The 20,858-nt window shown below is 46.4% G+C and overlaps 1 long non-coding RNA gene across 1 annotated transcript in view; it reads right to left on the bottom strand.

Annotated features, from left to right (window-relative positions):
• The window catches only part of LOC139046364 (uncharacterized), a 35,266-nt gene extending 15,648 nt beyond the window's left edge, over window positions 1–19,618 (bottom strand). Inside the window, exons 1-3 of the long non-coding RNA XR_011506315.1 lie at window positions 17,946–19,618; window positions 16,505–16,625; window positions 13,151–13,473 (exon numbers count right to left, since the gene is read on the bottom strand). This is a non-coding gene — a long non-coding RNA (uncharacterized lncRNA). The remainder of the gene's footprint in view (window positions 1–13,150; window positions 13,474–16,504; window positions 16,626–17,945) is intronic.
• Window positions 19,619–20,858: the final 1,240 nt, after the last annotated feature.

Genomic DNA, 20,858 nt, shown 5'->3' with positions numbered 1-20,858 from the left:
AATTTGCTCATGTTTTCAGCCAGTTTGGGTGGGGAGTAAAACACAGACTATCTAGGAAGAAAAAATAGGGGAGTTTGCATGGGATCTTGCCTGGATTCAAACATCTTTCCAGCAGCAAGCAAATGTAATTAACCTGAGCAGAACGCCATGGACTGGGAATTCCTAAGGAGTCACTTAATGGCAGAGATGCATGCCAGCCAGGTTTGCTATGGAGGGTGTTTCTGTTGGTGAATCCTACATCCCAACTGATCGCATCTTTAAAAAATCAGACATAGATTCTTTTGAAATAGGAACCTATAGCCCAACAAATTATATCAAAATATTGATCATAGGCAGGGTGCTAGATCTAAATGACTATTGGCTCTTTCTACCTTGGTAGCTTACCAGTACCTGAAACATCTGGAGCCAACACTAAATTATAGACCCTCTCAAACCCACTTACCTACTTATGCTTCCTGTTTCTGAAATAAAGAACACCACTGTCTCCCAGTCCAAAGGCGTGACACACAGGAGCCCTCTGACAACTCCTGCTTGCCAGTTCTATCCCATAGCAGCCTTCTTCTTCAGCCCCCTGACCGCTGCCCTGGGTCAGGTCTCACTGGATGAAGACGGCAACTTCCTAACTGGTTCTCCTGCCCCCTGATATTTCCCTTCATGCTCTCTCCATACACTGCTTCCAGATCCATCTCCCAAAATCACATCTTTGTGTCACACTCCTGCTCAAAACCTTTGCACATTCCCCATTATCTAAACAAAATCTAAACTTTGTAGCCTGGAATTCAAGAGCTGCAAAATCTGGCCCCAACATATCTTTCCAATCTTTCCTTATTCTCCTGCATTTTCGCTTTTCTTTAAACAAATTTAACTTTAAATAAACAATTTCTACTATTCATTGGATATAGGCCAGGTTCTCCCCCGGCCCCACCTCTCTATGAGATATGTCTTGTGATTGACCCCACGTGACATGATGAAACTGAAGTCTGAACAGATACAATAACCCGCCAAAGGTCATCTGATCAGTAGGTGGCAGAGCCAGGTCACTGCCCCAGATCCCAGGTGCTGGCTTCTGCCTGTCCTCCATGTGACTTCCCCTGTTCGGGGAGCACTGGCACACCCCCGTCTTCCCCATCGAGGGGAAATGTTTATGTTCCTCCTGCCTTATGCTTTTCTAGTTCCTTGAATATTTTTGTTGTACAACCCTGAACTAGGAGTCTTCCCGCTCTAATTTTGCATACAGATTTGCCTTGTTAGAGCAGATCACATTCAGTGAGTACTTGGTCATTTATTTCTAATTCCCATTTATTTGAATTGCGAGTTGCTCTTGCAGAGTGGAAGTGTTTTTCCTCCTCTCTTGCCAAGCAAGAGAAAAAGAATTGGATAAGTGACATGTATTCACTTAAGGTAAATCAGGATGGCTTGTGAAATCTAATCTGAATTGTCCCTTCTCCATGGCCTGAGTTTTTATTTTGGTGAGGAAGATTTGCCCTGCGCTAACATCTGTGCCAATCTTCCTCCATTTATATGTGGGTTGCCACCACAACATGACTGACGAGTGGTATAGGTCCATGCCCAGGATCCGAACCTGTGACCCGGGCCACCACAGTGGAGCACACCAAACTTAACCACTATGCTCCATGGCCTGATTTTTACACATAATTGAGAAGTGTGTAAAATGTGCCAGTTGGAAGAGCTGGGGAGAAAGGGTAGTCTGAAGGAACGGAGGAAAGAAGATGCAATGTTTTAAATTCTTTAAATTTCTCTGGAGATTCATGTCCTGCTAATGCAGAAGCTAAATTAGTGCTCTTGTCACAGCTATTAAGTAATATCAGCTGATTATTTTCACAAGTCCAATTCTACTGCCTCTGGGCACATTGACTAGGTTTTTAAAACAGAGATAATTCTCTCACTGAACTTGCAGACTACTACACTGGTATAAAAATGCTTATGTAGATTTTTGAATAAATATGAAGTCTCACTAAATTTGTACAGGATCCATAATGTTGTGATAGATCTCTTTTCCTCTACGTCTTTCTGCATATCCTATGTAATAAAACATTTTCATATTCCTTTGCAGCTTACAAAGATTATTTAGGTTACTTCGTTTGATCTTCAATCTTTCCTTGAAAGGTAAATAGAATCATTATAGATGAGGAAGCATGGCTCAGATGGGGCAGTTGACTTTGTTATGTCACAGGGATAACGCCTGGAAGAGAAAGGACTTGAACCCTGGTTCTTAATTCCAAATCTAAAGCTTTTCTAAGCACCTTCTAGATAGCTGGCACTGGTCTGGGCAAGAGGGACAGAATGTTGAATGAGACCTCAGGAAGCTTACAATGTAGTGGAAGGACAGAGAAGACAGCATAAAGCGATTTGATGGAGGTAACCACAGGGTGTTATGGAAGCTCTGAAGAAAGGTTCATACATCAGACAAGGGACTCGGGGAGGACTGGAGAGCTGAGTCTTAAAGAATGAGCGGGATTCAGCCAGGCAAATGATAGGTAGAAAATGGTGAGGAATTCCAGGCAAAGGAAGAATGTGAGCAAAGGCACCGAGGCCTGCAGGGTTGGGTGGTGTCAGCTGTGGACTCTGTGCAGTTAAGTGTTACTGAAGAAGAAAGGATCAGGCAGGGAGGGCTAACCGATGAGGCTGAAGATATCTGTAGATGTTAGATCATGGAAGCTCTTGTCCGGGAAGAGGCCGGAGATGTTCCTAGAGATACCAGAGAATTATTCTAATGCTTTAAGCATGGGCTTGGCCTGGTCAGAGTTATATTTCATTAGATTGTGCTGAGTATGGTATGAGGATAGACCAGAAGTGAATGGAATGGAAGCAGGGAGCTCTGCATGAAGGCACGGCAGCAATTCAGGAGAAAGAGAGAGGCGAAGCTTGACTTAACTTGGCAGGACTTGACCGTTGATATGATGTGGCTTGCAAAGGAGAAAGGGAAGTTGAGGATGACTTCCAAGATTCAGCCTGGTGCCTAAGCAAGGATGATTGCATTGCAGAATTCATCAGGAGCTGTTTTTGGAGAAAGATGAGCTGGTTTGGGGACATATTATGTTTGAGGGGTCAGCTAGAGCTGTCTAGAAGGTAGTTGAATTCCTAACTCAGGGGAAGTATGGATGAAAGAGAGATAATTTGGGGTTAATGATTTATAGGTGTTACTAGACATCGTGGCGGTGGAAGAGCTCACTTAGGGAGAGTGTGAAATAGTGGGCAACTCCTGTGACTTCCAATATATAAGAGGGAGAGAAGCTTACAAAGACCAGGGATAGAATTTCCAGCTACTATGAAAATCAGAAGGATGAGTATCTCGGATGCAAGAAAATCTAGAGTTTCAAGAAGGAAAAGAATAGTTAATATCAAATACTGGAGGCAGTGACTATAGGCAACTCCTTTGAGGTGTCTGGATAAGCTACTGCCTAGTTAGAGGTGAACGTGGGGTAAAGGCAGTTACATCTTGTCTTGCTTTTTTAGGATGGGAAAAACTTGACCATTTTTATATCCTGAGGAAGAATTTCATAGACGGAAAGAAAGGCGATGACTCATAGAACAAGGTCAGGAGGAGAAAGGAGAATCAAGGATACATGTCCTCTGAGGCTGAGGAAATAGGAGACAATGGATGGTAAGCTGCTGAAAGTTGAGAGACGTCATACCAGAGGGATTAATTTTCTCGGGGAAGTAAGAGACATGATCTTCTTCTAGGAATGTAAGGTGGTGGGAGTTGTATATGGAACTCGGGGAGAGTGGTAAATGTTCAGAGAGTTGCTGAGAAGGAAAAAGTGACCAATCATGGTCTCCAAAGAGAGAAAAGAAGAAATAAAGGCCAGGAGTAGGCCAACTGATGGAGAGAAAATGGAGGGACCACAAGCCTAGAGGAAGCCAAGCCTTGAGGCCACTAGAGAGGAGCTGAAGACTTCAAGGGGACGCTCTTCCAGGAGATGGCCCTTGAGTATGTGACTGAAATTGAGGCAAAGTGATGGTCTTCAGAAATAAGGAGTTCCAGAATTATGAGACCAGGATGTCAGATGATTAAATTCTTGTCATTGAAATCTCCTAGGATGATGATGTCAAGAGTTGAGATGGAGAGAAAGATCATGAATCTGGTGCCTTTAAGTCTTTAATAAATGAACAACTTGGAGCCTGGTAGATGGCAGTGAGACAAAAGAGATAACGGGTTATATAGCCAAATAGAATGAAACTCCAAATAAATTGTAATTTTAGCTAGGGTGAAAGTGTAACGTCTGTAAACATGAGAGAAGATCCAGGAGAATATAAATCTCTTTCCCAGCTCCACGGTGCTTAGAAAGTGGAAGGATGAGTAGCACCCACTGGGGAAGTCCACGCTGGGCAATCCAGATCTCAGCAAATGAGGAAAGTGAATGGGGAGTGGTCACCATGAAGCAGGGACCAAGGGGAACAGTGGGAGGGGTGGGGAAGCCAATAGTGAGAAGAAGCTTGGATTAATCAAGAAATGAGTGGGAGACCACTGGGAGTAAAGGAGGGTCAGGTGTGGCTTTTCATTCTGTAATAGACAATTGCTGAGAGGCCTGGTTAGAAGATGCCCCCCCTACAGCCCACCCCCCTCCCCCAAATGTTCTAGCTGTGGCCCATGTGCTTGTGAGGCCAGAATGGGCCAGGGTCTCAGGCAGCGTCTGCCTGGTGTCGGGAGACCACGGGCGCTGCTGCAGGTTTGCAAACAGATTTCCAGAGCCTTGCCCTTGTCTCCCAATACTCAAAAGAAGTATTCTTAGCTCATCCCACATTAATTTTTTATCCAAGATAAATCTTGCAATTTAAAAAAATCAACTCAATCTTTTTAAATATGCTAAATTAAAATGTGCAAAACAACTATTATCTTCTTCCTCTAAAGAGAAACAGAGAAGACTTTACATCTGTTTTTTCATATTTCATAGGAGAAAAAAATGGAGCAAGTGGTGTGATCGAAGCCAAGGTTGTCTATAAAGTGTGAAAGCACTTCCTTTCCTTCCCCAGGAGCCAGGGCTAACACTAAGAGGGGGAGGAAATTAGCATGAAAGTTTTTCTTAAATTACAAGATAGGGGCTGGCCCCGTGGCCGAGTGGTTAAGTTCGCGCACTCCGCTGCAAGCGGCCCGTTGTTTCGTTGGTTCGAATCCTGGGCGCGGACATGGCGCTGCTCATCAAACCACGCTGAGGCGGCGTCCCACATGCCACAACTAGAAGGACTCACAACAAAGAATATACAACTATGTACCAGGGGGCTTTGGGGAGAAAAAGGAAAAAAATAAAATCTTAAAAAAAAAAAAATTACAAGATAGGTGAAGACCTTACCCAAAGATGTTATCTCTGTGTCTCTTGTGAGAGACAATGAATGGCTTTCAAGACCAAGGTTGTTCTCTTTGTTAGGGAAAGAGTTTCTAAGAAGTTCATAGACTGTTGTACTGGAATGAGCGTGGGTGCTGAAAGCAGGCTGACCCAGGAGTTCAGAGTCTGCCGGCTTCGTCCTCACTCTGCTCCTACACATTGTATAACTTTCAGTCTGATCCTGGTTCCCCATTTTCAAAACAATGAAAGCCTAAGCCACAGAGCTGCTGTGAGGAATAAATGAGATGATGATGGACAATTGCTTTGTACGGTGAAAAGCACAAGATGCATGTTTGTCGCTCCTCGGGTGGCCTGGATTGACGCTTCTGCGTCGGCTAACTCTCAGCCAAAGGAGTAACAGTAAGGGCAGAAGTGTGGCGTCAGGGGCAGAACCCAGTGGGGCAGAAACTTCGGGCAAGGAGGGTCCTGAATGCTTCTCAGACTGTGCTGGGTGGGGAACCCTTCCTTTATCCAACTATAACTGCCCCCATTCACACATTTGAAAAATTTTCAGAGTGAGACTAAGAAAACACACCATTGTCAAAATTTTCTTTACAATCCAATCAAGGAATGAGAGAACTTTTTTCCTTAATCATATAATTATATAAAGACATATAATCCACAGGCCATCAAAGCCATTTGTGTCAGAATACGTGCGTACATACATATGCGTGTATATGCACACATACATAGGTAAACACTACACATATACGTATATCTGTGTATATTTATGTGAATATATTCGATTCCTTGTATTTAATTAAATTATATTCGATTCCTGCTGTCTATCTCCATCTGGATGCCCACCAGTTCCTTAAACTCAAAGCCTAAAGAGGAGAAAGAAACTTAGTGGTTTAAAACAACAATTTGTTGTTTCTCACAACTCTGTGGCTTGGCTGGGTGGCTCCTGTCGCCTGGGATCACTCGTGTGGCTGTGTTCAGCTGGTGGATCTGCCGGGGGCTTGGCTCCAACGGGGCTGGGAACTGGAGTATGCTGCTTCCCCCCAAAGGGCCTCGGGCTTTCTCATGGCGTGAGGGTCTCAAGACACTCTTCTGCGAAGAAGGATTGCAAGAGTGTGAAACGGAAGCCACAAAGCTTCTTAAAGCCTAGACTCGGAAGCCACGGGGTGTCACTTCAGCTGCATTCTGCAGGTCAAAGCAAGTCACAGGGCCAGCACAGGTGAGAGAGAGAGGAAGCCGACTCCGCCTGCTGAGAGGAGACTCGTGGCAAAAGGCACGAAGGATGGGAGATCTTGCTGCAGCCATCGGTGGAAATAATCTGCCACTTCTGACTTCAGTCTTTCTCCTTCCTTCCTTCCAGTTCATTAAATTTATAATTACTAAGCACCTGCTATGAGCCAAGCCCTGTTCTAGGTGCCAGGGACACTCTCACGAATGAGACAGATAAGACTTCAATTGTAGCGGAAGTAAGCAAATAGAGGAATGAGCTCATTTTGGCCAGAGAGAAAGAATGAGGTGAATAAAGCCCAGAGGTGGAGATGAGCAGGGCAGAGAGACCACGTTAGACTGGGTGCTCAAAGAAGCCTCCTGAAAGAGGTGACATCTGAGCTGAAATTGGGCGCAGACACACACAAATGCCAAAGCCATGAGGCAGGAGCAGATCTGGGCATGGCTGCCGCAGAGTGAGCTGGAGGAGAATGGCAGACAAAACTGTGCCTCAACCTTTCAAGCTAGAAATGTCAGTGTCCTTCTCAGCTCCTCCCTCTCTCCCATCCATGATCCCCTGGGGCCCAAGTCCAGCTGATTCTTCTAGAACCTCTCAGACCAGTCTCTTCCTGTCCATCTCTACTGCCACTCTTCTTGATCTCTCTCACCTGGACCCTAGATTCACTCTCCTGCCTGCCTCTGCTTTCTCCCCACTTGAATCCAGTCTTCCAAAAGCTGCCTGAATGATCTCTTGAAGAGACAGCTCAGAATCCCTCAGCGGCTCCCTGCGGCCATTGGAGAGAATCCAGCCTCTTAGCTTCTCTTTGGAAACCTACATAATCTGGGCCCCCATCCACTTTTTGAGCCGATCTCCCCTCTGAGTCTAGACCCTATTGGGAGAGGGCCGTTCTTCTAAGGTTGCATCGTTGCTCCTCTCCTAAAAGGCGAATGAAGTGAGAGCTGAAGCCCCGATCTGCCCGCATCTTTGAACGTGCCTTAGGAAAGCAGCTGTCTCCAGAGCCAGCTCCTCTAGATGGCGGAACACTGGACCAGAAAGGAATCAAAGTGAAGAGGGAGGAGCGGAAAGGTAGGTCCAGTGCTGGGCGAAAGGATCGGGTGAAGTCTGAACTTGAAGCGAGCAGCTAGCTCTTGGGGACAAGTAAAGCATACGAAGAGCGGGATGAAGGAAAGATCCAGAGTCATTTACAGAATGTGGGATGGTAATTCATAAATAATTCATAATTCACAGAAGGCCAGAGCCAGAAACTGCCTTGGAGGTCAAGTCCCACCCCTTAGCACACAGAGGAGGGTAATCAAACAACCCAGAGAGGGGAAGCGCCTTGCTCAAGGTCACACAGCAAGTCCATAAGGAGATTCGGTCTGGCCCTCAGGTCTCCAGACTCCCAAGCCACGCTGCCTCACATCACTTCCCACTAATCCATCCTTCCACCCCCTCCAGGGTAGAATGACCTTACGGAGTCAGGCCTAGAAACAGGGAGCCTGATGTTGCTTTAGAACGTACTGAAAAGCCAAGGGGAGCAGGGTTTTCTCCAGCCCTCAGGGTTGTACTTTCCCTGGCATACAATGGAGCCTCCTGGGTCCAAAGTGTCTGGGTCAGAGACACAGGCTCCTTATCTTCAGCTGCGCTGATCTGACACATCAAGAAGCTGACAGGAAAACAACCGAGTCCATTTATTTGACTGCCATGATAAGTGAATTGGATCAGCTCTGCAGCTGGGCCAAGGAATTGCTTGGAAAGATGTCATTAGAGTGGCCAAGAGAAAAGAATCAACCCCCGGCAGCCAACCTATTGGCCTCTCACAGCTAAAATTAGCCATGGCATCACAGGCTTTCCAAAGAGGTTTCACATCCATTACATCAAATTCTCCGCCCAATGTGTCTATAAGGTAGGTACTATTTTCACTATTTAAGGATGAGGAAATGAGAAGCAGAGGGCACACTAGAGGTCATATGAGCTCACATGTAGAAGAGTTGGGACTGGGACACAGGTCTTGTGATTCCAAATCCACATGACTAAATTATTCAGCCTTAAAAAGGAATGAAATCCTGACACGGGCTACAACGTGGATGAACCTCGAAGACATTATGCGAAGTGAAAGAAGCCAGCCACAAAAGGACAAATACTGTATGGTTCCACTTATGAGTTACCTGGAGTGGTCAGATTCATAGACACAGACAGTAGGATGGTGGTTGCCAGGGGCTGCGAGGATTAAATTATTGTTTAATGGGTTTCGGCTGGGAAGATGAATGAGTCTGGAGATGGATGGTGTTTAAAGTGGTAAATTTTAGGGTATGTATACTTCAGCACAATAAAAAATAAAATTAAAAAATATTTTTTAATTCACATGAATGCAGTGATACATATTTTTAACAATTATATTTCTAAATCCTAGTGTGTAGAGTGTTAGAAACGAAAGGAGCCCTCAGTTTACAGAAGAGGAAACTGAGGCCCAAAGAGGGACCTGGATGAACGTGGGTCAATGAGAAAGCTGGGGACAGAGTGTGTCCCTCCAGCTCTCCGAGTGCTTTCTAGCTTAAGTCACTTCTGCCTTTTTTTTTCAGTTTCCTCCAAAAGAATTTTCTTAGATAAATGTCTGTACCGCGTTCCTATCGCTGCTGTAACAAATTACCACGCTAGGGGTTTAGAAGAAACAACATTGTGATCCTAGGGTTCAGGAGGTTAGAAGCCTGAAAGGAATCTCAATGTGTCAAAATCGAGATGTCTGTGGGGCCGGATTCCTTCTGTAGGTTCCAGGAGGGAATTCATTCCCCTCCCATTGCAGTTTCTAGTGACCACGATTATTCCTTGGCTCGTGGCCATTCCACCATCTTCAAATCTCACTCTGATTCCAGCTATTCTGTCTTCCTCTTCCACACTCGGAGGAAAGTGGTGACTTCGTTAGCACCACCCGCATGATTATGGCCAGTCTTCTTATCTTAAGCCAAGCAGTTTAGCCATCTGACTCCATCTGCTACCTTAATCTTCACTCAGTATACAAACAACACAATCAAAGGTTCTGGGAATTCGGATGTAGACATCTTTAGGAGGCTCTTATTCTGCTTACTCACCTCCGCCTTTTGCCAAACTTCCATGGCTCGTGTCTTAGTCAGCTCAGGCTGCCATAACATGATACCGCAGCCTGGCTGGCTTAACCAACAGAAATGTATTTTCCCACAGTTCCTGGTGAGAACCCTTTTCCTGGCTTGCTGATGGCTGCCTTCTCACTGTGTCCTTACATGATGGAGAGAGAGAGATCTCTTCCTCTTCTTATAAGGCCACAAATACTATCAGATCAGGGCCCTACCCTTGACTTCATTTAACCTCAATTACCTCCCAGAAGCCCCATCTCCAAATGCAGTCACGTTGGTTGTTAGGGCTTCAACATAAGAATCTGGGGGAGACACAATTCAGACCACAGCAGCTAGCTACCCTATACGAGGCACTTACCACATGCCAGGCTCCATGCTTTTGTGGGAGCGTTCTCTCATCTTTCCAATCCTTCACCGATGGACTGTCCCAGAACTCAGTCTTGGACCTCTTCCTCGCCCAGATCCACTCCCTAAATGGACTGAGGTCAGTTCCACAGCTTTCTCCCAAAGTTACAGCTCCAGCCTGATCGCTCCTCTGAACTCAACATCTCCTTGCTTGGAGAAGTTAAAGCATCTCAGATTTAGTCTATCTAAAGCTAAACTCTTGATTGCTCTCCCCCAAATTGGCCCCTTGTCCAGTCTTCCCCATTTCAGTAAGTGGCAACCTCATTCCGCTTGCTTGGAGTCAGCCTTGACATCTCTCTTTTCATTCTGGCAAATCCATTCGCAGATCCTGTTAGCCCTACTTTAAAATGATTATTTCTCACCTTCTCCCCTGCAACCAGCCCTGTACAAATTATCATCGCCTGTTGGCTGGACTATTGTCACAGCCCCCTGGAGTGGATGATTGACGCGTTAACCAGATCCCTTCAGGTCTGAGGCATTCGTTCCCCCAGCTGCTGGGACTTCTGGCTGCTGGAGGCTCATAGTTGCACCCATCTTTGGGAAAGGGCTTCGAAAAGGAGCTGCCTCACCCAAGGCTGGTCTTCCCCTTAGATGTCCACATGGGTCATCTTCATTTAATCCAGGTTTCTGTTCGAATACCATCTCATTCCAAGGGCCCTCTGATCACTCCCATGCAAAATAATCCCACCTTTATTCTCCAGCTCCCTCACCCTGCTTTCATTTTTCTTCATAGCACATACCAGCCTCTGACACATATTTATTTGTCCATTTATTTATTGTTCTAGCATGTAAGCTCCAAAAGAACAGAGAATGTATGTCTGCATGTGTGTCCAACTGCTCAGCCCCAGCACCCAGAACAGAGGCCGGCGGCACAGGGTATACATTTGTATCTATTTCCTGTTGTGGCTGTGATAAATTACCACAGACTTAGTGGCTTAAACAACACAAATTTATTATCCTGCAGCTCTGGAGGTCAGAAGTTTGAAATGGATCTCACTGGGCTAAAATCAAGGCTAAAATCAGCTATATTCCTTCTGGAGGCTGTAGGGGAAAATACGTTTCCCCATTTTTTCCAGTTTTTAGAGGCATCTTGCAAATGACCTCGTTTCTCCATCTTCAACGTCAGCAGCAGACCATCTTCAAAGCTGTGACTCGCACCCTTCTACTACTAAGAACCCTTGCGATCACAGTGGGCCCATCCCATTACTCTGGGATAATCTTCCTATTTTAAGGTCAGCTGATTAGCAAACTTAATTGCATCTGCAACCTTAATTCCCTTTGCCTTGTAACCTAACATATTCAAATGTTCTGGGGATTAGGCTATGGATGCCTCTGGGGGGCCATTATGCTGCCAGTCACAATACTCAATAAGTATTTAATAAATAAATGAATGAATAATTATCTAATTTACTCATTCAGCAATCCCTTAAAATCAGTGCTATTATGCTCCCATTTTACAGATGAGGAAAATAAAGTCCAAAAGCTTAAGTCACTTGCCCAAGTTCACTCGGCTAATAAATAATGGAGCAGCATTTCAAATACAGACAGACTGACTCAAGTCAGTCTCTGACTGTCCTCTAATTGCTTCATTCCTGTAACTGTCAACTCACAAATATCTCCCCCACTAGACTCAGAGCTCCAAAGGGCAGAGACTATGGCTTTGCATATTTTCAAACCCAAAGGCCAGCCCAGCACCCAGCAAATAGCAACAACGACAATACCAGTGGGAATTTATTGAGTACTTGACAGGTGCCAAGCACTGTTTTAAACACTTTACCTACACCAAGAAATATTTATTGAGTAAACGTTGAATGGATAAAACCATCTTTTCTCACTAAATCTCAATAGCCGGAATTTTAGCCCTTATACTCAAGTTCTATGCTGAATGTGCCAAGTAAACCATATTAAATTGGAGAGGCTCTAAAATATCAAGAGTAAGTTTATTTCTGTCTTCTGGTCTGAATCCAGAATCCCAACTCATCATCAATCAGTCTGTCTAATGAATGAACATTCTCTGTGAATAGATTTATCCATTCTAGATTAAGACTTTGATTTGACAAACTAGAAAATAATGACTACGATGCACAGGGGTCTTCCTACTTTCCTAGGCCTGCTCACATATACATTTATTTTTTAAAATAGCATTGTACATAGGGGAGGGATGTATTATGACTCCCATTTCATAATAGGTAGGCCCAGACTCAGAAAATCTAAATAACTTGCCCAAGGTCACCCAAGGAGTCCAGATTTCCTGCCTTCTAATTCCACGCTTTTCTACCATGTCATGCTGCCACATAGAACATCATATGCCTTTTAGAAAGGAGACTGTCCACGCAGACTGGTGAAGCTCAGCTTCCATGTGGACTGTGGCAGCTCCTTGAGTCTGGTTTGCCCACTCAGATCACTCAGCTCTCCTGATTGTGAGGGTAACAATTTCTCAGTCTGCACAATGAAAGAGAGGTCCTAAGAATTCAAATCACTCCATAAAATCTACCCCCAAAAAAAGAAGAAGGAGGAGAGAGGATAATTGCCTGCAGGATGGTTTTTATTTGTCCTGAAAAAAATATATTTTTACTCAATATAAATTCTGTATACCATGGGATTCAGGGGAAGAATTTGGCAGGTTTGGGAGATTTCTATTCTGTTTTCTCTTTATCCACTTCTAAGCATCCTTTCTATTTGCACTGTGCTTTGAAAAGAATGCAAGAGAACTGAAGCTCTGGGACAAAGAGAGAAAGAAGAATCCTAGAGTTACGGAGCCTGGCTAACCCCTTTTCTGGGAAGATCTGTGTGTTCTTTTGTACAACAATGAAGAGGTGGAAAGAAAAGAATTGTCCCACATTGTCCACCACTAGGCCAGCCAAAAGGACCTCTGACTCGAGGAGTGGAGTGTGCCCCACGGCAGGCTCAGTCCCTTGCTTCTTTGCTACCAGATGACACTCTCAGAGAATGACTGTCCCTGTAGCAATTGTCCATGATTTTTGGGTCAGCAGCTGCCACAAGAAAAGTATCTAATTCCACTTTCACACACTTGTGGTGTCAGCAACCCAAATACAGAAATCTATTTTGGCCACATTTTAACTTCTCAACTTAAAGGCAACAGCACCAAAAAAGAAACTCACCTGTCGGACTCAGTGAAGAAAGCTTCCAAGCCACTTCTAGGCTATAATCATGTGGAATTCACCTCATCGAACAGCCTGCAGGGTTTGGTGTTCCAAGAGACTGTGGGGTTTCTGTGTCCAATCCACACTGCACCATCTAGCCAGAGAGAACTTTCTAAAAGCACGGATTTCTTCCCTTCAAGTCTATTTTCCAAATTGTTACTAGAGTGATTTTTCTAAAATAAACACTCATTTATTCCACAAATACATATTCAGTTGCATTAGGAGCCAGGCACTTTTCTGGGCACAGTCAGTGATCAAAGCAGGTGAGTATCTGCGTCTGTCTAGAGAGAGGAGACAATATTATTAATCACATAAACAAACAGGATTATTTCAGATAACTGATTAACAGAAAGATAGGAAAATGGGTCTTAGGATAGAAAGTGACTTGGGTAGGGGGATACTTTAGATGACGAGTCACATTGGAACCAAGGCCTTAGAGACAAGAAGGAAATTGGTTGAGCCAAGATCTAAGCAATCATTCCAGACAAAGGAAGGAGGTCTTGCAGGACGTGTGGTGAGTTAGAGCCTAGCAGTGAGCCGGAAGCCTTCTTCCCTGATTCCGACAGGTGGGCTTCTTTGCCTGTGCTGTTGCCTTTGAGTAGTTTCTACATTCCAGAAGGTAAAAACCAGTATGGCTGTCTGAAGAACACAGAGAAGGCCCAGGAGGCAGGAAGATAACAGGTAGAGGGAAAGTGAGGGGAGTTGAGGCAAGAGAAGTGAGGCAGAAGCTGGGATGGTAGGGGGAGAAAAGGAAATAAATCTGTAGGCTCAAGACCTGTTTAGGAGGTAGAGCTCGCAGTCCTTTCTGCCGGATTTGACATGCGGAAATAGGAAAACATAATCAAGGGTGATGCCGGGTTTTGGGCTTGAGCAACTGAGTGGATGGAGGTGCCATTGCAGTGAGGGCAATGAAGGGAACAAAGCTGGGGAAAAAAACAAGTGTTCTGCTTTGAATATGTTACAGGTAAAGTGCCTACTAGACATTTAAGTGAAAACGCCAGGTCAATAGCTGGATACACAAATCCAGAGGTAAACAGAAAGTGGGCTAAACATATAAACTTAAGTGTCATTGGAATACATGCCTGCTGCTTGAAGCCAAGGAACTCCTAGGGGGAAGAGCAGAGCCCTCGGGCACCTGATGTCCAGAGGCTTAGCAGTAGAGGAGGGACCAGCAAACGACAGTGAAATCGTGGCCAGTGACGTGTGAGGAGAACAAGGACAGTGCCACACAATGAGCCAGGAGAAGAAAGTGAGTGAGAAGGAGGGAGCAAGTAACAGTGTCAAATGTTGCTAGGCAGTTTAGTAAAAAAAAAGAAGTGACCGGTGGATTCGGCAAAATGGAAGTCACTGATCACCTTGAGAGGAGCGACTTCAGTGGGACGGCTCTCCCCTGCCTGGCTCAGTACTCGCCTGTCCAGCTTCGTTTCCCAGACGCAGGCTGGCAAGTGCTTTCAGGCAAGTGAGCCCTGTGGTGCGGGTCGCAGGGGAAGGAACGTGTGACAGTGCCTCTTGGAGGCAGGGAAGGCTTTACGCACAAGGGGATGTTTGAGCTCGTATTTCAGGATAAAAAGAGTTTGCAGAACAAGGAAAACGTGAGGATGGTGGACACGTGGGAAGATGGTGAAGGATACCAAAGGCAGAGGGAAGAGAACTACGCAGAGGCACAACTGTGAAAAGAATTGGGATGGTCAGCGGGTGAGTGGTGGCCTCCCAAATGACATGTCCATGTTCTAACACCTAGAACCTGTGACTGTACCTTGTTTGGAAAAGGGGTCTTTGCTGATGTAATTAAGTCAGGGATCTTGAGATGAGTTCATCCTGGATTACTGTGGCAGGCATCCTTGTGAGAGAAAGGCAGACGGAGATTCGAGATGGGAGAGAAGGGAAAGACACAAAGGAGAAAGCCACGTGCAGACGGAGGCAGAGACTGGAGCGGATGCCTACACAGCCGAGGAACACCTGGAGCCACCGGAAGCTAGAAGGGGCAAGGAAGGATTCTCCTCGAGAGCCTTCAGAGGGAGCAGGGCCCTGCCGACCTTGATTTCAGACTTCTGGCCTCCAAAACTGTGACAGAACATATTTCTGTTCTTTCAAGCCACGAAGTTTGTGGTCATTTGTCACAGCAGCCCCAGGAAACTAATACAGATGGCCAGCAGCTCATCCTGGCAGGCGTTCACGATGTTTTGCTGGGTGCACCCCTGAACCCTCCATTCCCCTTTCGAGCAGATGTGGCTCTCAGCCACACTCTTCGTCCTGGGTAGCGGAGAAAGCAGCCCCTGACAGCTAGCCTGGCTTCTTCACGAGGAAAGCCAGACACAATTGTGAGGACACCTGGGTTTCTAAAAGGGGCAAGGCCAAAATATGCTAATGGGAGGGAAAATCCTTTCCCCTATAGGACTCAAAATGGGGTCGACTCATTTTAAAGACAAATCGAAAAGCTCCCTGCAGTCTGGGTGAGGCGCATCTGCCTGTGAGGTGACCACGTAAAGAAATCAGCCACCACCCTCCATGGAGGGAATCTGAACTGGAACTGTGGACTCATAATCACCCAGGGGACAAGAGCCACCCGCACCTGTCACTTTGGGGCCCGCTGAAACCTGAGTGACACTGAAGTTTGTAAAAGCAGAGAGATCTTGGGCAAAGATGGGCAGTGAGGACACCACACTGAGGAACTGAGGAGGCAACTGTGTGAGGAAAGGGGGCTCAGAGAGAGGAACCCACCGGCAGCAGGGCTGACAGCTTTAGGAGGACCCAAGGCCCTTCCTTGCGCGGCCGAAAAGAACAACAGGTAAGCATCCGGATTTTGTATTTTGATACGGCGCATCCGTTCCTAGATCTAGGAAAGAACTTCATATAATGACACCATTGTCCCGCTGATGGATCTGGCGAAGGCTGGCAGGGCAGGGTGGGGAGGGGAACACTGGGAAGCGATTGGCCTTAGTTGCCTCTATTCTCTGGGACGGCAGGGCTGTCCTCCATGGGCATTCCTATGTAAGAGAAGTCACCATGGGCGATGAGAGCCACAAAGACCCTCACCCCAACTAAGCTGGGAGTAAACCCAAGGTACCAAAGTTTTTTAGCCAAGGAGGGCATGATTAGACCTGCTTTTTATAGAGCTCACTCTAAGAGCAGTATGGAAAATGGAGTGCATGGGAAGAAACTGGTAACAGAAGGAGCACGTTCCAGAATGTTTAAATAACAGTCCAAGAGAAAGATGGAGAAGACCAGATGAAGGCAGCGGCAGTGTGGGCAGAAGCACTGACTGAGGAGGGTTCTAACTCGGGAGACTGACCAGAGAGCTGTTCGGCTCACCACGATCTAGACCGAAGGCAACTGTAGAATTCTCTGTCCAATTCCTGGGGTGTTGGGACACCAGGGATCTTCAGGGCTCAGGAGAAATCCCGGACATTTCCACATTTGAGGCTGTCGGTACCTTACAGAAAAAGAAAGAAATGTAAAAACAGGGCCAAATAAACCGTAGTAGCTCTGAAATATTTGCTTTTTAAAATTTTTCGCTTTTAAACCACACGCACAATGCAATGTATATTTGTTTACTCTTCAAAGACAATCATAGAAATTATCAACTTATTTATTATACTATCAGGGCTCTCGTCTCATAAGGAGACACAATTTTCAGCTGCAGGATGAGTCTTCTCCCAGGCTTGGCAGGGCCTGGCTGAGACTGTGCACAACCCCGACTGGAGATGAGATTAAAAGCAGACATTGGGGCTCGTCACAAATGTGAGGTCTGGGCGTGAGGTCCTCTGGATAAACGCTCAGGACTGGCTGGGTATGCTCTGAGAGTTGAACCCTGAGAAACCGTTCAAAGAAATAATCCAAAGGTGCTGGCTGGAAAGAGCCAGAAGCAGAGAGACCAGGCCAAGAGCAAAAGCTAGAAGCCAAAGGGGCAGAGCCCAGAAGCATTCCCAAGCCCACCAGCTGGCAGTCACATGTGTGGGGACGTCCTCTGAGAGTTTAAGGAGATGGTCTGGAGTTGAATGACTTAGTCCCTCAGTCAACTCGGCAAGAACAAGAACATGTTTCATGGGAACCCAGAGCTTCATCAGGTAGAATCTGATCCCCTCCGAAAGCTCTCTTCTGAGCCCTAAGTCCACCATAGTGGCTTTTCCTGATTAGGATTCTGACCTATATCTTCTTATTCTCTTACTGTCCATCTCTAACAACTGCCACATGTGCTGCGGGGCAGTACACAACAGTGAGAAAAGCGCTGGCTTCAAGGTCCCACAGATCTAGCTTCAAATTCTTGGCACAGCAGTGCGTTATGCTGAGGGTCAGTCTTTCCACCTGTAAGATGGGGATGATGGGACTAACCTCACAGGATTCGCTGTGAAGATGAACAGATAATAGTTGTGAACGTGCCTCGTGATCTCAAAACATCACAGGCACTAGCCCAAAGTGACATCATCCCTATTGTAACCAGTGTGGGGAACTCCTCCTGGCCCAGACCCAGAGTCAGGGGGTGCAGCCACAACATTATGACTTACAATCTAATGTTCTACGCAGCTGCAGCCTCTCCCCGTGACTCAGTGCCGTGGGACGCCCTTCACCCCAACTTCTCTTTCTCTGCTGCCCATAACTACCTGTCTGACTCCAACGGGCCCTCACATGCCCTAATTTGGGCTTGCTCTTTCCATAGGCCTCGAGCACCATCCTGAGCCCGGGCCCTCAGTGGCGCTGCACCACCACATCTGTCCTACAAGGGCTCTCGCCTGGGCACTAACTGCGAACATACCTGGTCTCTATTGATTGGAGGAGCAGGATGAGGAGGGGAAACACGATGGATCATGCTGACCTTCCAACAAGTACGTCTTCCCCGGCCCCACGGTCAAGGCTTCGTGTTCCATCATAGTTGTTCTTCAAAGTCCAGCTAACACGTAACCTCCTCCGGATAGCTCCTTCACGTTCCAGATGTTCTGGATTCTGAGTCCCATTTGCCTCCTCTAATGGCCCTGAGCACTCTGGGCCTTACACGACAGTGATGTGAATTCACGTAGATATTTCCCCCAACATACTATGAGCTCTTGGATTTATCTGTTTTCCTTTCAGTGCCGGACATAGAGTGAAAGCTCAGTAATATTTACTGAGTTTATAACGAATCCCCTCATTAACGTTTTTATTTATCAAACATATCTTTTTCCCCCAACAATCTCAGTGCTTTACAGCAGCGGTCAGAAAACTATGGCCCACCACCCGTTTTTGTAAAGAAAGTTTTATGGGAACACAGCCATGTCTATTTGTTTATTCAGTGTCTATATCTGCTTTCTTGCTACAATGGCAGAGTGGAGAGTTGTGACAGAGACCTTACAGCCCACAAAGCCTAAAATATTTACTGTAAAAAATATTTACAAAAATTTTGGTCAACTCTGTTTTACAGCAAGGCAGTCCAAACTTTCTCATCTGCAGCGCAGGGATAAAGACCAACATCACAGAGTTGTTCTGAAAGTCAAAAAGGATAATGGATGTAAAATTGCTCCGTGCGCATCCACTCTGCCCACCACAAAGGGTCAAGGTTGAAAGCTCAAGGAATGATGTGAGAAGTCTGAAGGTTCACGTGGGGGACAGCCTAGCCCATCTAACCTGACACCTGGTAAACACACAGTGCCCCACAAATACAGAACTCAAATGTCTGCCCACAAGGAGTCAAAATCCCCCGCCTTGCAGGGTAAGACTCTGCCCATGTAGCATTAATCCAGATGGGGCTACGGCTGCTGGAGAGAAGGAAATAGGCCCCTGAAAGTTCCTGTTCCTCATTTATGATAAATGCTCTGAGAAGTAAGGAAGTCCTTTAATTAATGCCATTGGCAGATTTGCATAACTGCTGGTTAGGGTAGATAAGAATGATTTTTCACTTGATTTGACAGATCTAGCAGGCAAACTCCAAAATATTTTCAATTAGCCTCCTAGTTAGTTATCAGCGTAGCTCTCACACTTGCTAAGGTAGGCCTCCAGTCTTGAGGAAGTGGCTTGTTTTAGGACCTGGGGGAAGTGTGGGTGATGGGAGAGGCGGGCGGCGGCACAGCCCCAGGTTTATATGGAAGAAGGAGACATTTCATTGTGACTGAGCTGGAAAAAGTGACCCAAAGGGCAGAGCCGGGGCCCAATTGGAAGGCTGTGCAGCTGCTGGCTGCGGGCTGCCCACGGGCTTGGCGGTGGGATGCGAGCTGTTGTCAGTGTGACATGAAGCCCAGCTGCCTCTGTCAAGCTGAGCTGTTTCATCCGCTTTAATGAGATATGAAGTCTGCCCCAGAAAGGGGAAGTTGTGTGCTATGCTTCCTGAGCGCGTCAGTGGTCGGGACAGGCCTGACCCCAGGCTCCCGTACCCACTCGGATACCTTCTCCCCACCTTGTGCTGCGCCGGCACTTCACTTTATTGTCCATCTGACACCTTCGCTGCCATCGTCACACTGAACCTGGAAGGAGACGGAGGGATTGTTAACACTCTGATTGCGCAGAGGAGGAAAGTGAGGTCCAGAAACCCGCATTTGGTCTCCCACCAGGGGCGCATACAGCTGGGAAACACACGCCAGCCCTGTAGCCTTCTCTCCGCCGTGCTGCCTGCTGTGGGACGGCCTCCTGGCTCTCTGACGCCGACTACAAAACTCTGGCTGGTCCTTCCGATCCTTCCGCCAGCAGCGAGGCTGAGGCCGGACCTCTGCTCGGACCACTCTGTCCATCTGAGGTTCCCCCACAATGAGGTGCCCCCAAAGCCTGCTCCAGTCATTGTCACAGGAGTCCTGCCAGGGCCGCGACTAGGGTGAGGTGAGGGAGATGCTCACCCTCGGGGTCACGCAAGTACCATCATCTTCTCGTGAGGATTAAGTGAAGCAATAAAGTGCTGAGAAACAGAACCTGGTGCACAAGTACTATAAAAATCCTCACTATGGTTACTATCCGTAGTAGGAGTACTCCTACTAGCCGAAGTATTGAGAGATTCTCTGTTTCTTCTGCTGCTCACTGGAGATGAAATTAATTTTTGAAATTAATTCCCAGTGAATAGACTGGGAGTGTTGCAAAGTTATACAAATGTGAGCTGTTGTTCCAGAGGCTTTATACTACCTTGGGGCTCAACTGTCCCTGAATGATGGACAGTTAGCTCTGTCCCACTCCATGGTCACAAGTGACTCCGAGGCTGCCCTGCCTACCTTATATGCTAAGAAGCTTGGATTCCACACTGGGGCTAACAGGAGTCACTGAAGGATTTCAAGCTGGGAGTAATATGGCAGATCTGTGCTTGATGAAGATCCCTCTGGCCGTGTGCTCTCGGACCAGAGAGAAAGCCAGAACTGAGGCAGTGAGGCTAGTTAGAGGCAAATGAACAGTCCTGGCAAGAGACAATGAGGTCTGAAGAAGGGCGGGAGTAGTGGGGATGAGAAAGGACCAAGCGAGAGAGTGCCAATGAGGAAGTGAGGTCTGCTCATCACTCCTGGAAAAACAACTGTGAATCAGTGAGACCATCTTTATTCCCCAAAGCAAACAGATCCTTCATTAGTGCTAGCAATTGAGAGCTGTGTGAGGTTTGGTACCCACTAGCTGCTAAACATGCATATAAAAGGAAGCACACCATATGCCATGGTGAGTTAATGCCAATTGGCCCCACTCGGAGATATACTGCTTTAATTTTAACACTTTATTCGAACAAAAGTCT

Source organism: Equus asinus, chromosome 10 (genome assembly GCF_041296235.1).
Source record: "Equus asinus isolate D_3611 breed Donkey chromosome 10, EquAss-T2T_v2, whole genome shotgun sequence".
NCBI classification, from domain to species: Eukaryota; Metazoa; Chordata; class Mammalia; order Perissodactyla; family Equidae; genus Equus; species Equus asinus.
Note: the sequence above shows the minus strand (reverse complement) of the source record. Positions and strands in the feature narration are given on the sequence as shown.